At 35.5% G+C, this 16,427-nt stretch overlaps 1 protein-coding gene across 2 annotated transcripts in view; it reads left to right on the forward strand.

Moving 5' to 3' along the window:
* Positions 1–16,427, forward strand: part of LOC124370786 (protein TANC2) — a 243,159-nt gene that overhangs the window by 94,745 nt on the left and 131,987 nt on the right. The gene's annotated exons all lie outside the window — the stretch shown is intronic.

A 16,427-nucleotide genomic window follows, 5' to 3' on the forward strand; every position in this document is an offset into this window, starting at 1 on the left:
GTGTCTTCACATTGTATACGGGAGCAGATTGCATTTGGAGTCATTTTCCTAATTATTTTGAAAATTTCAGTCTACTTTTCTGATCATCTTCGTATGGCGAGGCTTTCCTAAGGTGTAGAAGAATGGTTTTTTCGACCTTTTCTGTTTAGTTTGCTCAAAAATCAACATTTTAAATTTCAGAAAATTTCTAACTAATTTATTCAAACTTTTTAAAAAATCAACAAAACTCAAACTAACTTCATCTTGTGTGTTATTTGAAAACTTGGTAACTAATAAAAAAATGCCATATCCTTAAAAATATGCTCTTTTTGTGTATTCAATGTTTTTAGCAAATAAGGATACCATAAATCCAAGTTCCTACAGTTTTCTCCTTATTATTGCTCACAAAAAATACGAGAGTAAAGTATTACACTAATTAATTTCAGAAAGCACAATACATTCATTCTTGTGACCAGACAAAATAATGCCTCTCACTTTTGAGATACATTTTTCAGAATCAATGTATAGTAAATAATATAGATAGTCATAAAAATCATTCCTTTTTTATTATATTTATGGATATATATAAATATATATATATATATATATATATGTATATATATTTATGTGTATGTATGTATGTATGTATGGTATGTGAATCGGCTTATAGGCTGAACAAAAAATAGACTATTAATCTCAATTAAAAAAAATTAAATTCTTATATTAAATCAACCAATGGAATCACTATAAGAAGCCACGTTCGTCAATACGTATTGTAGACAGAACAAGAGCCGTGTCAAGTTTTGTAAAGAATCCCAGACAGAACACTGGTGCTGTTCCTCCCTCGACCCCAAACCACAGATCTTCGATACCGACCTCGTTAGTGTAACAGACTCTTGTAGTCAATTTCGATCATGCATTTTTAGTCACCAATCCGAGTCCATTTAAATCAGAGTGCTTTCTATAGAAAGTGGGCCGGTTATGGCCACCAATTACTGCGGCAGTTCTAGTACTGGAGACAGACAGACACGCGCTCCCACACACTCTCAGTGATCGATAGGCACAGTCACAACCAATGCCAACTATCTTTTGAAAAGTTGTCCCTCCGCTTTTTGTATGCTGGTGGAAAGGCCTATATATTCAAAAAAAAATTTTATTTAAAATTGTATTATATGGTTATGGTGTATACTATCCGCTAATTTGGAATAGTAACGTATTCAATGTCGAATACGATGTGTCAATCTTCATAACTAAGTAATGGCTAAAATGAGCCATATATGTGCGTGCTCAATATTGTTTATAGTCGAGTACGTCATAAATTGTGTTTAATATACTGTAAAGATAAAATTAAACATAATTGAATTACATTCCTTTTTGGGGAAATAATCTTTAAAATGGCAGGTGCTAATTTTAACTTTGGACCTTCTTTAGAGATTGACATTTTTGTTGTGTATCGTTCCTTGAGTAGCAATCGTAAAGAGTTTACCCCCATAATTGCTCAGATTTTGAAAAATGTATTTTTTATTAAAAAGCTAACACCATAATTACTGGGGATTATAGTATTGATTGGTTTATTAAACTGTAGTATTGATTGAAATTCAGGACTTCCGTGTCATCACCAACTTTAGGTTTTTTGAACTTCCGCTACTATTATGTCCCTAAGGTCATTAATGCACTAGGATTTCATTTTATTGACGTGGTTTTATTGGTACCCCACGCAAAGTAGTCAAGTAATCTGGCGATCTTAATACTTGCTTTTTTCCATATCCAGTGATTTGGGAAAATGTTGTGTGAAACTCGTGTACATGCGGGCCATAGTGTCAAAAGTATGGATACACTCTGTTTAGTTTTTAGTGAATAAAGATGGGAGGATGGAACCCGGGACACCTTTCTATGAAATAGAAGTGAACTTTTTAGTCACTGTTACAACTTTGCCCATTCCCCCAAAATAAGATTACTCAATTGGTGTCACTTAATGAATCTTTCCATTTTAAAATTCTGAGCTGCCCCCCCTCCCCAACATCCTATTTTGGGGAAATGGACAACTCTTGCCTGTAGCTTTATTTCTATAGCTACAGTTCGACCATGGGATTTGGCTGATCGCTATCAAACACTTTTACATTAATCCTATGGGTAACCATGGCAACGAGAAAATTGCAGGATAAATAAAATGTTTAAACAAACTTAGTACAATAATATGAAACTCTAATGTGTTACATGGTAAAAAATGCAGCCTGATTATCCGCATGATGTGTGGAGAAATATCTGTAGACTGTACATTTTGTATGAAACTTCTGAATTCTATGACGGTGCATGTCTCGTACTATGGAGTGTGACTGAACCTCATTGAAACTATGACTCAAGAGACAGGCTTAATTTCTTTTTTGCCTGGCGGGGGATGTAAAATTTCTCTTTTGTATGATTGTCTGTCCTCAGGACATCTTATAATGACATGAAATAGATTTCAACCTCAACGAGGTCTGCAACGTGTTATAACGTACTCCTATTAATAAATAGTGCATTTCGGACATCGGATTCGTTATAAAATTCAAAATAAAATAATAGTGATCGCAATTACAGCGTTTCTGCTTTGTTTTCTTTGTACCGTTCATTGAACCATATATTCTACAAACGCGGAAGTATGCCGTCTCAAAATTGGTGATTATTCACATACGTTATGGCCCTGGCATCAACAAAGAGACACGCCTCGATAGAAAATATTTTGAAGTTCAATGAGCGAGCCCCACGCAGTACAGAAAGCTCTTGTGTGATAGCTTCCCAGAAATGGGTTTCTATTTACTTTGGCCTCTCTGTCGGTCAGTGTCTCACTGTTGTGTTGTGTTGTGTAGAGGTCAAGTGTGTTGTCTAGTGAAGGTGGTGAGTGAATGGTAGCCTTGTGTCTGGAGAGGAGACACTTGTCAGTGCATTTTGAGCAGTTATGAAATAGACCACGTTATGCGGAATTATATAAACATCTACGGTCTATATATAATAACTATTTCTATATTTTTAATATTGTATAATTTTTGTTACTTGACATAAATACTAATTTATTTTTTATATAACGTGGTTAATATCACAAACAATTTCTAACAATGAAAACCTCATTTATACGTATTTGTCTCTAGAGTGCTACTATACCATAACAGGAGTTGAAAGCTCTTATAGCATAATAATACAGCTTTTATTCTGTTCATCTCCATCTCCAAAATTCGTTAAAATTGTATTTATTATTGCCGTTTTATTTCAAAATGTTCAGGTCTATAACTAATAGGGGTGAGATAGGCAATATGAAAGCAACTAGAAGTTTGCATTGTGAACTTGAAGGCGCTTTCCGCCACCCCCATTTTCGATTCTGTTTTTACTTCCTCTGTGTAAGAAACACTCCTTTAATTGATAAAACTAGAGATCCAATACTGAATGAAGTATTAAAGTACACTTTCCTATTGTTTAAAGTATAATTGAATACATACAAGTAGGTAACACACGCACATACTTAGAGCGCCAGCAGTAAGTAATAAATACCTTTACATATGTGGACCCTAGAACAGAAGTGACCCTAGAAGTGACATTTTTATCATTTTGACTAAATGAATGTCAAAGTTTGCTATTATAAAAACTAATTTTATAGGACAATTAAGATATTAACATGATTTTAATTGTTCTTAATATTGTTGAGTTCTTTAGCTTTCAATATATGTTACAACTTTTTTAATTTTTTATTCTCATAATATTAATATTTTTGTTTAAAACATATTTCACTTAGACCCGTTGACTTCTGAGTTGGAAGTAAAATAAAACAACTGCAGTAGCTTAATGAAGTTTATTTGGATTGTAAAAATGTATCAATCTAATAAAACTATTTTATAAATAAAACAATATTGTTTTCAAAATATTATATAAATATTTAAAATAATAAAATCCTTAGTTATATATTATAATTTTTTACTATTTATATGTTATTTAAATTGTATGATCACGAGCTTTTTTTAATACCACGACTATTCATTTAGTTTTTCTTGGTGTCCTTTATCGACATACGTATGCAGAGCTGAAATTGCATGTAGAACCATTTCCTAGCTTTAATGTTGGCTGCCACATTTGCACTCACATTAACACAACTCTGATTAGACATAGACAATAAAAAGAGGTTGTTATTAAACTTTGTTGACAGGCCTATTACATTAACTTTACTATCGCTATCAGCTTATGTTAAATCAAATTGCTTTCGAAACGTTAAATAAAATTGTATATTTTACTCGAGGTTTTAGTATTAACTTTTTGCTAATCATCAGAGTCAGAAAAACTGTCGCCAATGTCTGTCTGTGCCTCAGGAGGATTAGGCATTGAAGAATCCATTCTTAATGGTCCGTTATAAAGGATTATGTAAAAAAAACTATCAACTATAACATTATATTTACTATTAAACTGAATGAATCATGTCAAAGCCTATAAATCTGCTGAACAAATGAGACTTATATAACACGTCGTCTCAACACGAAACCGTAAAGGGATCCAAGTGGCACTTAAATCCCTTGCGCTTCAAGAAATTAACTATATTTTTTAGTTAGTGTAGGGGCTTCACGCTAGGTATCAACACATGTAAAGGAATGCAAATAGATCCCTTGACCGCTTAAAAGATTAGTATTTTAATTACTATATTCCTCAACTCATTTGTTATAAAACTGTCACTTAGACTCCTTGTGTTCTAGGGTCCACATAATGAATTGTGTTCATTATTTATTATTATATTACATTCGTGATACTAATTATGCAGCTCATCCTATTGCATTAATGAGGTTTAATTTTAGTTATTTTAAAACACTTATAACTGATTTTTCACAACAATGTTGTTAGAAATCAAAAAGTGATGTATGATACTTTTGGATCTTAGGGAAAACATTACACACACACACACACACACACACACACACACACACACACACACACACACACACACACACACACACACACACACACACACATATATATATATATATATATATATATGACTGTACATCGGCTGTAAGTCAATTAGTGTTACCAGTATTAAAATATAGTATACAAGTTATGATTATAATTCTGAGCCCGAAGATTATTTATATATCATATGCGAACTTTTATCTTGTCGACAGTCAGTCTGTGTTAAGTGTTATCACTTATTATTACAATGCATTAAATAAGTAATTATTCTAAATCTGAGCCCAAAGATTACTTTCATATTACATACCAACTTATCTTGTCGACAGTCAGTCTGTGTTATTGTGGTATCACGTAGTATACAATATAATATAATAAATGGTCATAACCTAGAAGCATTTTGTATACCATACAAATATATAACTAATACTAGCATACTTGAGATTATCAAACTTACATAATCAAGGACATAACAATAAAGAATAAAATAATGAAATAAATCTTAATTTAATTTACTAAAGTAAGTAAAATATAACAATCACTAAACTCTAGAGGAACATAAGACAACAAATTTGGTTGCACTCTCTATCTTTGACCTAACCAAGGAGCAATAAAGTGTGACTAAAGTATTAATATTCTTAAAATTCCAGATTTGTTCAATAATCTTACCTCTTTGTTTGCTGATGTAATCTTTGTGTCAACATGGCAATTAAATGGCAATGAGTGAGCATCCATCTTCAATCTTAATCGTGCAACCCTTTTAAGTGAAATCTGGAAAGTGGTGATTTATATTTATTATATAGCAAACTGTTTTCTCTTAACAACATATGACTTTAAAATTGTTATATTTTTATAACCTTAATAGTAATGAAGTGTTTGAAATAAAACTATATTGTCATCCTCGTCTAAAATCTTTTGTCAGATCAAGACACAATTAGTTCGTTTTCATGAATCCAATTCAGACGATATGGCTAGTACATTATTTGTAATTATTTGTTGTACATCTTAAAAAGTGCCTGGGACCGCTAATACTTATTTGTAATTCGTTTCAGTTTAAAAAGTGGAGTTGTTTTTGTTGTTTCCCAGTCCTTACGAAATAAAGTTAATTTAATATATAGATCATACAAGTTTTGACAATGGGTTCTTCTAAAACCTCAACAACCTTTGAAGAAATTTGTAAAGAAACCTGGTGCCTGGTATCCTGAAGGTTCCGACGAAAGAGGTGGAAAAGCTCGAGGGAGGACAAAGACCTGTCACCTCCCCTACATTAATCTCAAATGTGTACTGTACTCCTTGTATAATCTTAATAATTCCACGAAAGCACCAGCAATCGTCGTCATCTCTGAATGATTCCGTTATGAATGATTATTTTCTCCATATTGTTAGTTTTATAAAAATCGCCGGATGTTAATGCCATTACGTTTTATCTCATTTTTTACACCAGTAACATATTTATCTAAAGACTAGCAGTAACCCGCGGTTTCGCATGCAATTGCCTGTTGAAATACAGGACACTATATTCACGTATTCTCTTTCTATGACATTCTAAACACTCCTGATATAATTGATAGTCACTCAAAGCTATTCCAATCTCTTGATCCATCTTAGATTTAAATTTAAAGAACAGTGTTTTGGGACCCTGAAGCCGTAGAGTGAAACAGTTTTTATAAGGTTCGAGTTTCCCTCCAGCATTCCATGATAATTGATTGAATTACTTCGACAATTTCATTAACAATTGAACTATTTGGGCCAGTGTGGAAGAATCCTTAGGCCGAATACAATAGCAATTTATTATAAAATGAATAGTGGGGTTCTGATCAGTAGGAATGGAAGTAAGCTTTTCTTAAATATATATTATGTTAGTGTCCATAAAATTAACAACAATTTATAAATAAAAAAATTAATTAAATAAAGAATTTAAATTGGACCGAATTGTAAGTCTAAACTATTCTCGAATCCACCTGAACACACATAAATAATTTTATTAAAATCGGTCCAGCCGTTTAGGAGGAGTTCATTAACATACAGACGCACAAAAGAATTTATATAAAAATAGTCTAATTTCTCGTATAACCTGTCTTTAATATTTTAATTTGAAATTGTTTTCTTGATTTTAATACTTCTTATGGTTTATATGCAATTGTTCTTGAATTTTGTAATTAAAACTTAATGAATGTACTAACTAAAATGGATACATGTACTGTCCTAATTTTTTTTCGTGCTTTGATTTAGAATATTAATTTCAAGTTTAGTCTACAGCCACATGAACATTTGATACTGATCTCGCATTGTAACTCAACCCTTGATAACTCTAATGGTTTTATATAACGAACTGTGCTGTTAACCTGCTATCAAACCGACTACTGAGACCTGAGACCGCCAAATTCAGCGGACCTCTCACTCTCACTCTCTCTCGGCGCTGCGCTGGCCGCGACACTTGCTCGGCCTAGGTTATTATCCTCTCTGGCCGATAAACAAAGCCGGCCCCAATCTGTCAAGCGGCTATAACTTGTGTACCTTTCACTGACACCACATCCAGCGGGCCTGACCTGCCTGCCATCCCGCTCAGTCTACTGTTGGTTAGTGCAGACCCATCAGTATCATGTCTTGTCTCCGAAAATTGATACAAAATGTTTATACTTAGTAAAACTAAACAAAAATATCCTTATTATCACTTTTAGTTAATAATATCTTAATTGTATAGTTTTTGTTCTATTGATAAGCATTTTCACTCAAACACAAAGTCGTTTTACAAATATTTGTTCTCCTTTTTTGGCATTCAATTTTTTATGGAGGCCACTGGATGATACAGTGATATTCCGATGAATAGTTAACTTTTATTCTGAGTTAGAAGTATAGACAATTTTTTTAACTTATCCCTATTTTAATATTAACCAATTCATGCGAATAGTCATTTAAAGCTGTATTTCTTTTATGTTTGTTTTTAGGTTTTAATATTGAATTGTGAATAAAAGTACCTTATTACGAAAGAAAATTTGCATACTGAATAGTAACTCCCTGGTTAGCAAGGGGCCGTTACAGTTCAGCCGCGGGTGGAGATACTTTAGCGATCTGATGGGAGAGCACGAACGATGTTATCGTGATAATTAGTATGCGCCTAGCGCGCACTCTATCTGATCTTGGAGTAACTACTGGAGGACTCGAGTGACGATGACCTTCCTCCACAACCTGATCAGCTGTTTAAGTGGGGTTATGGTCGTCATGTGGTCTCAGGACCAACCAGATAAAAAACAATATGACAAAGGTATGATTTAATTTGACCAAAATCTAGTTTTCACAAAGTTAAAATTCAAATTCATATTTCTTAATTGCCGTTGACATAAAAAAGAGCTTGGCATCTTCAGAATTAGTTGCTTAAAATTTATTACAAACGCACCACATTTAAGCACCATTCAAACATACATTATATGCTCTCATACCCCACTCATTCCTGCCAATATTCAAACTTTCAGCGCCGGTTGTCAGTCTACTGATTGAGTGCTCAACCAGTCGTATGCGTCTCAACGAGTTTTACGCCTTGGGCGTTTGGGCATTCTTTATTGAATTTTGTAACTGGTTGATAAAACGAACCCCTATCTTTGAAGGTAAGTGTTCGTAAACCCCCGTCCTGTGTGACCCAGTTCGGAAGGCGTTTCTGCCTCTTGTCTCATATCCATGTATGTCTCGGTCCCTTGTCAGGGCACATTTCGACATACAACTCTAAAATGTACAGACCAGGCAAAGTCAAAAGTTTTCAGAGGCTTCCTTGCAAGATTCTCTGAACATCAGCTTCGCAATCATCCGAATTGCTTGCTTTTGCATTTTAAAAACTCTTAAGAACTGACAATTAGCGCTGCCCCCCTCCCACCCCAAACACCAAACCGTAGGTAAGGTGTCGGTAAATATAGCCGTAATATACCGTCCTCAGAACCTGAATAGGGCAATATGGGGCTAATGACCTCAAGACATAAATGCCCGAGGACAGTTTGGAGCAAACATGGTCAATATGAGCATTCCAAGTCAATCCCCGATCTAAGAATATTCCAAGGAATTTGGGACAATCCACCTCATTTATCAAGGTATCGTCTAATAAGACGGCTGGGTCGTCATCGGAACCTCCTGATCGAAAATCAGGAAATTTGATTTTGAAGAGTTTACTGTGAGATTGAGGCTATTAAAATATTGGACACAATGGTCAATGTTCACAAAAGATTGTTGTTCCAGGATTGTGTTTTATTTGTTCCTGAAACAGAGTGTTGTCATCAGCGTACTGTATAAGTCTTCCCTGCAGTAATGATGACCCTATGTCATTGACGATTATAAAAAGAATAGGACTGAGAATTGATCTCTGAGGGACTCCATATCATAGGTGAATAAGTTCAGACTAAAAGGTTGAATAAAATTAGAGGTATAATAAATTATAGAACACTTTTCGCATACGAGTAACACATTTTTATTTCATTTATTCCACGCACCTGGAACGTACAGTATGAAAATTGAGGTAACATCGCACTGATTTAACTGTAGACTGATCTGGTGTTCCTTCCACAATAACTATCTTCAATAATATATTAAGCACGCACACCCTCAGGAATACATAGTATTCTTTCTTTTTTCTATAAATCAATGAGAAAGTCCTATGAGATTATATTAAAACTTGTTGTATATGATAAATATCTAATATTAATACATATTGTAGTTAGTTGGTTAAAGTGTTTGCAAACGTAATAATTGTTTTTTATTATCAGTGAGAGTTTAGCGTATCAGTCGAAAACAGAATACTTATATATTGAAAGAGTAAATTTTGTCACTGATCATATAATGTCGCTTGTATTCTTAATAACTTTTTATAAACGTATTTCTAAACTTGCATGTTTTTTTTAATCTCGCATACGAAACTATAAAGTCAAAGTTGTGATACCTTTTGAATGGTCACAGAACAAGCGTCACATGCAAGTGGAGAAATACACAAATTTACCGTTATATTTTCGAATTGAATAAAATATAAAGTGGTTTTACTATTTTCATGTTGTACTAATAAGCTATAATTAACTTTTTTTAATTCATACATGATCGTAGAGATTGCTGTAAATGACACCATAACATCTACACTGAGACATCGATATATCAAATTAAACGATCGCTTGTACAATACGGCCGTTGAGAATGATATAATATTGGGAGGACAGTTACTTTGAGAACTTTACAAATAGCTGTACATACAACGAGGCTCTTCAGTATATTGTAAATAACATGACATCACCTGCTTTCAGATAGGTTACAAATTTAATAGCCATAGTTTACTATATTATATGGCTGTTGAGAATGCTATACATGGCTCAAAAGAAACCTGTTGTGAGACAATTTACAATTTGAATAATCACTGTATTCTATATTGTGTACCTGTTAAGAATGCTGTACATAAATCGAGAAAAGCTGCTGAGAAAATTCACAAATTAAACGTTCGCTATATACCGTGGGAAAATGTCCTTGTAGTAATCTCACCAATAAACGTGAAGACATAATTCTCTAGAAGAAGGACGCATAGGTATCGGCTGCATCACACGGCCCTGCATAGTTAAAATTTTATGTCCTCTCTACGACAAGTGTGTTTATTTAATATCTGTACAAGTCTTGGGTGCTTCAGTGTCTGGTTGTCGACTGTGTCAGTCTTCTCTGTATAGTTACGTTTCATTGGTCTTCTCTACATCATGTGTAATTGTGTCATATCTGTACAAGTCTTGGGTGCTTCAGTATCTGGTTTGTAGACTTCGTCCTGCATCTCTCTATAGTTACATTACATGTCTTCTCTACAACATGTGTAATTGTGCCATATCTGTACAAGTCTTGGGTGCTTCAGTATCTGGGTTTGTAGACTTCGTCCTGCATCTCTCTATAGTTACATTACATGTCTTCTCTACAACATGTGTAATGGTGTCATATATGTACAAGTCTTGTGTGCTTCAGTATCTGGTTTGTAGACTTCGTCCTGCATCTCTCTATAGTTACATTACATGTCTTCTCTACAACATGTGTAATTGTGTCATATATGTACAAGTCTTGGGTGCTTCAGTATCTGGGTTTGTAGACTTCGTCCTGCATCTCTCTATAGTTACATTACATGTCTTCTCTACATCATGTGTAATTGTGTCGTATCTGTACAAGTTTTGGGTGCTTCAGTATCTGGGTTGTAAACTTCGTCCTGCATCTCTCTATAGTTACATTACATGTCTTCTCTACATGTCATATTGTGTACAAGTATCTGTACAAGTTTCAGTATCTGGGTTGTAGACTTCGTCCTGCATCTCTCTATAGTTACATTACATGTCTTCTCTACAACATGTGTAATTGTGTCGTATCTGTACAAGTTTTGGGTGCTTCAGTATCTGGGTTGTAGACTTCGTCCTGCATCTCTCTATAGTTACATTACATGTCTTCTCTACAACATGTGTAATTGTGTCATATCTGTACAAGTTTTGGGTGCTTCAGTATCTGGGTTGTAGACTTCGTCCTGCATCTCTCTATAGTTACATTACATGTCTTCTCTACAACATGTGTAATTGTGTCATATCTGTACAAGTTTTGGGTGCTTCAGTATCTGGGTTGTAGACTTCGTCCTGCATCTCTCTATAGTTACATTACATGTCTTCTCTACAACATGTGTAATTGTGTCATATCTGTACAAGTTTTGGGTGCTTCAGTATCTGGGTTGTAGACTTCGTCCTGCATCTCTCTATAGTTACATTACATGTCTTCTCTACAACATGTGTAATTGTGTCATATCTGTACAAGTTTTGGGTGCTTCAGTATCTGGTTTGTAGACTTCGTCCTGCATCTCTCTATAGTTACATTACATGTCTTCTCTACAACATGTGTAATTGTGTCATATCTGTACAAGTTTTGGGTGCTTCAGTATCTGGTTTGTAGACTTCGTCCTGCATCTCTCTATAGTTACATTACATGTCTTCTCTACAACATGTGTAATTGTGTCATATCTGTACAAGTTTTGGGTGCTTCAGTATCTGGTTTGTAGACTTCGTCCTGCATCTCTCTATAGTTACATTACATGTCTTCTCTACAACATGTGTAATTGTGTCGTATCTGTACAAGTTTTGGGTGCTTCAGTATCTGGGTTGTAGACTTCGTCCTGCATCTCTCTATAGTTACATTACATGTCTTCTCTACAACATGTGTAATTGTGTCATATCTGTACAAGTTTTGGGTGCTTCAGTATCTGGGTTGTAGACTTCGTCCTGCATCTCTCTATAGTTACATTACATGTCTTCTCTACAACATGTGTAATTGTGTCATATCTGTACAAGTTTTGGGTGCTTCAGTATCTGGGTTGTAGACTTCGTCCTGCATCTCTCTATAGTTACATTACATGTCTTCTCTACAACATGTGTAATTGTGTCGTATCTGTACAAGTTTTGGGTGCTTCAGTATCTGGGTTGTAGACTTCGTCCTGCATCTCTCTATAGTTACATTACATGTCTTCTCTACAACATGTGTAATTGTGTCATATCTGTACAAGTCTTGGGTGCTTCAGTATCTGGTTTGTAGACTTCGTCCTGCATCTCTCTATAGTTACATTACATGTCTTCTCTACAACATGTGTAATTGTGTCAAGTTTTATGTCAGTATCTGGTTTGTAGACTTCGTCCTGCATCTCTCTATAGTTACATTACATGTCTTCTCTACAACATGTGTAATTGTGTCATATCTGTACAAGTTTTGGGTGCTTCAGTATCTGGGTTGTAGACTTCGTCCTGCATCTCTCTATAGTTACATTACATGTCTTCTCTACAACATGTGTAATTGTGTCATATCTGTACAAGTTTTGGGTGCTTCAGTATCTGGGTTGTAGACTTCGTCCTGCATCTCTCTATAGTTACATTACATGTCTTCTCTACAACATGTGTAATTGTGTCTATCTGTACAAGTCTGCTTCAGTATCTGGGTTGTAGACTTCGTCCTGCATCTCTCTATAGTTACATTACATGTCTTCTCTACAACATGTGTAATTGTGTCGTATCTGTACAAGTTTTGGGTGCTTCAGTATCTGGGTTGTAGACTTCGTCCTGCATCTCTCTATAGTTACATTACATGTCTTCTCTACATCATGTGTAATTGTGACGTATCTGTACAAGTTTTGGGTGTTTCAGTATCTGGGTTGTAGACTTCGTCCTGCATCTCTCTATAGTTACATTACATGTCTTCTCTACAACATGTGTAATTGGGTCATATATCTGTACAAGTCTTGGGTGTTTCAGTATCTGGGTTGTAGACTTCGTCCTGCATCTCTCTATAGTTACATTACATGTCTTCTCTACAACATGTGTAATTGTGTCATATCTGTACAAGTTTTGGGTGCTTCAGTATCTGGGTTGTAGACTTCGTCCTGCATCTCTCTATAGTTACATTACATGTCTTCTCTACAACATGTGTAATTGTGTCGTATCTGTACAAGTTTTGGGTGCTTCAGTATCTGGGTTGTAGACTTCGTCCTGCATCTCTCTATAGTTACATTACATGTCTTCTCTACAACATGTGTAATTGTGTCATATATGTACAAGTCTTGGGTGCTTCAGTATCTGGTTTGTAGACTTCGTCCTGCATCTCTCTATAGTTACATTACATGTCTTCTCTACAATCATGTGTAATTGGGTCATATATGTACAAGTCTTGGGTGCTTCAGTATCTGGTTTGTAGACTTCGTCCTGCATCTCTCTATAGTTACATTACATGTCTTCTCTACAACATGTGTAATTGTGTCGTATCTGTACAAGTTTTGGGTGCTTCAGTATCTGGTTTGTAGACTTCGTCCTGCATCTCTCTATAGTTACATTACATGTCTTCTCTACAACATGTGTAATTGTGTCGTATCTGTACAAGTTTTGGGTGTTTCAGTATCTGGGTTGTAGACTTCGTCCTGCATCTCTCTATAGTTACATTACATGTCTTCTCTACAACATGTGTAATTGTGTCGTATCTGTACAAGTTTTGGGTGCTTCAGTATCTGGGTTGTAGACTTCGTCCTGCATCTCTCTATAGTTACATTACATGTCTTCTCTACAACATGTGTAATTGTGTCGTATCTGTACAAGTTTTGGGTGCTTCAGTATCTGGTTTGTAGACTTCGTCCTGCATCTCTCTATAGTTACATTACATGTCTTCTCTACAACATGTGTAATTGTGTCATATCTGTACAAGTCTTGGGTGCTTCAGTATCTGGTTTGTAGACTTCGTCCTGCATCTCTCTATAGTTACATTACATGTCTTCTCTACAACATGTGTAATTGTGTCATATCTGTACAAGTTTTGGGTGCTTCAGTATCTGGGTTGTAGACTTCGTCCTGCATCTCTCTATAGTTACATTACATGTCTTCTCTACAACATGTGTAATTGTGTCATATCTGTACAAGTCTTGGGTGCTTCAGTATCTGGTTTGTAGACTTCGTCCTGCATCTCTCTATAGTTACATTACATGTCTTCTCTACATCATGTGTAATTGTGTCGTATCTGTACAAGTTTTGGGTGTTTCAGTATCTGGGTTGTAGACTTCGTCCTGCATCTCTCTATAGTTACATTACATGTCTTCTCTACAACATGTGTAATTGTGTCATATCTGTACAAGTTTTGGGTGCTTCAGTATCTGGGTTGTAGACTTCGTCCTGCATCTCTCTATAGTTACATTACATGTCTTCTCTACAACATGTGTAATTGTGTCATATCTGTACAAGTTTTGGGTGCTTCAGTATCTGGGTTGTAGACTTCGTCCTGCATCTCTCTATAGTTACATTACATGTCTTCTCTACAACATGTGTAATTGTGTCGTATCTGTACAAGTTTTGGGTGCTTCAGTATCTGGGTTGTAGACTTCGTCCTGCATCTCTCTATAGTTACATTACATGTCTTCTCTACAACATGTGTAATTGTGTCGTATCTGTACAAGTTTTGGGTGCTTCAGTATCTGGGTTGTAGACTTCGTCCTGCATCTCTCTATAGTTACATTACATGTCTTCTCTACATCATGTGTAATTGTGTCGTATCTGTACAAGTTTTGGGTGCTTCAGTATCTGGGTTGTAGACTTCGTCCTGCATCTCTCTATAGTTACATTACATGTCTTCTCTACAACATGTGTAATTGTGTCATATCTGTACAAGTTTTGGGTGCTTCAGTATCTGGGTTGTAGACTTCGTCCTGCATCTCTCTATAGTTACATTACATGTCTTCTCTACAACATGTGTAATTGTGTCGTATCTGTACAAGTTTTGGGTGTTTCTGTATCTGAGTTGTAGACTTCGTCCTGCATCTCTCTATAGTTACATTACATGTCTTCTCTATATACGTTCTATCTCTAAATTAAACGTTCGCTATATACCGTGGGAAAATGTCCTTGTAGTAATCTCACCAATAAACGTGAAGACATAATTCTCTAGAAGAAGGACGCATAGGTATCGGCTGCATCACACGGCCCTGCATAGTTAAAATTTTATGTCCTCTCTACGACAAGTGTGTTTATTTAATATCTGTACAAGTCTTGGGTGCTTCAGTATCTGGTTTGTCGATTGAGTCACTCTTTTCAGTATAGTTACAATTCATCTGAGTATTTTCATGCTAATCGTAAAAGTTTGTACTTTTACTAACCTATTTCTCTTTTGCCAACAGTTTCTTTTATTTTGTTACTTTTATTAGCTAATTTCAATATATTAGACTTGTACTGGGGTCCCCCTCCCTTGAGGCGGCCTACTGTCATGCACTTAAGGTTCAAGGGCTTTTTGCGCATCCCGGAAACACACCATGAGGCCTACCAGTTTATGATTTCAGCAGTTCCACAAACCGCCGAAAACAACCTACCAGGTTCTCCTGGAGAAATTCACCACCCTTGTCCAAACTGTACTGGGTTCCTATAAAACCACTTTGTATATTCAAATATAGTACATAAATATTCCCGACGCTTTTGATATACATATTACTTCAAGTGTTTTGTTTTCGAAGCGATAATAACACAGTTAAACGGGTCGTTACGATGAGTAACTTTAAGTGCCTACTTGATTCTCACACTTGTTAGTATAATACGTGGTTCTTTCTCTTTATCTTACATATTATACTTGTATGAAAATATCAATGTAATGAGGCAAGCGAACGGAATTTGCAAGTTGTAGTATTAGTCACCGGAGTTTCGTTTCAGGTTTGTTGTTTAACTTTATTGCAACACTAATCACTTACTCGTAATGTTTTGCAACATCGATAAAGACTCCTTTTGCTTACTCACAAACACGTTAAAGTGGCCGGTTTGTGTTGTCGGTTCGGTCGGCCAACAAAAAGCTCCCACAATCTGGAGAACTAGTCGAGAAGTAATCTAATTACAGAACAAGATTGGGGAGAGATAAGATCGGCCAAATTGAAAGCTAGCGGCCCAGATTTGAGTTGACCTTTGCGGGGAATGTTGTCGGCGATTATTTACGGTTGCGCGGTGACAGCGGGGCAGAAAACACCCTCGGCCGGACTCGCGGCACGGGCA

This window comes from Homalodisca vitripennis, chromosome 1 (genome assembly GCF_021130785.1).
Source record: "Homalodisca vitripennis isolate AUS2020 chromosome 1, UT_GWSS_2.1, whole genome shotgun sequence".
NCBI classification, from domain to species: domain Eukaryota; kingdom Metazoa; phylum Arthropoda; class Insecta; order Hemiptera; family Cicadellidae; genus Homalodisca; species Homalodisca vitripennis.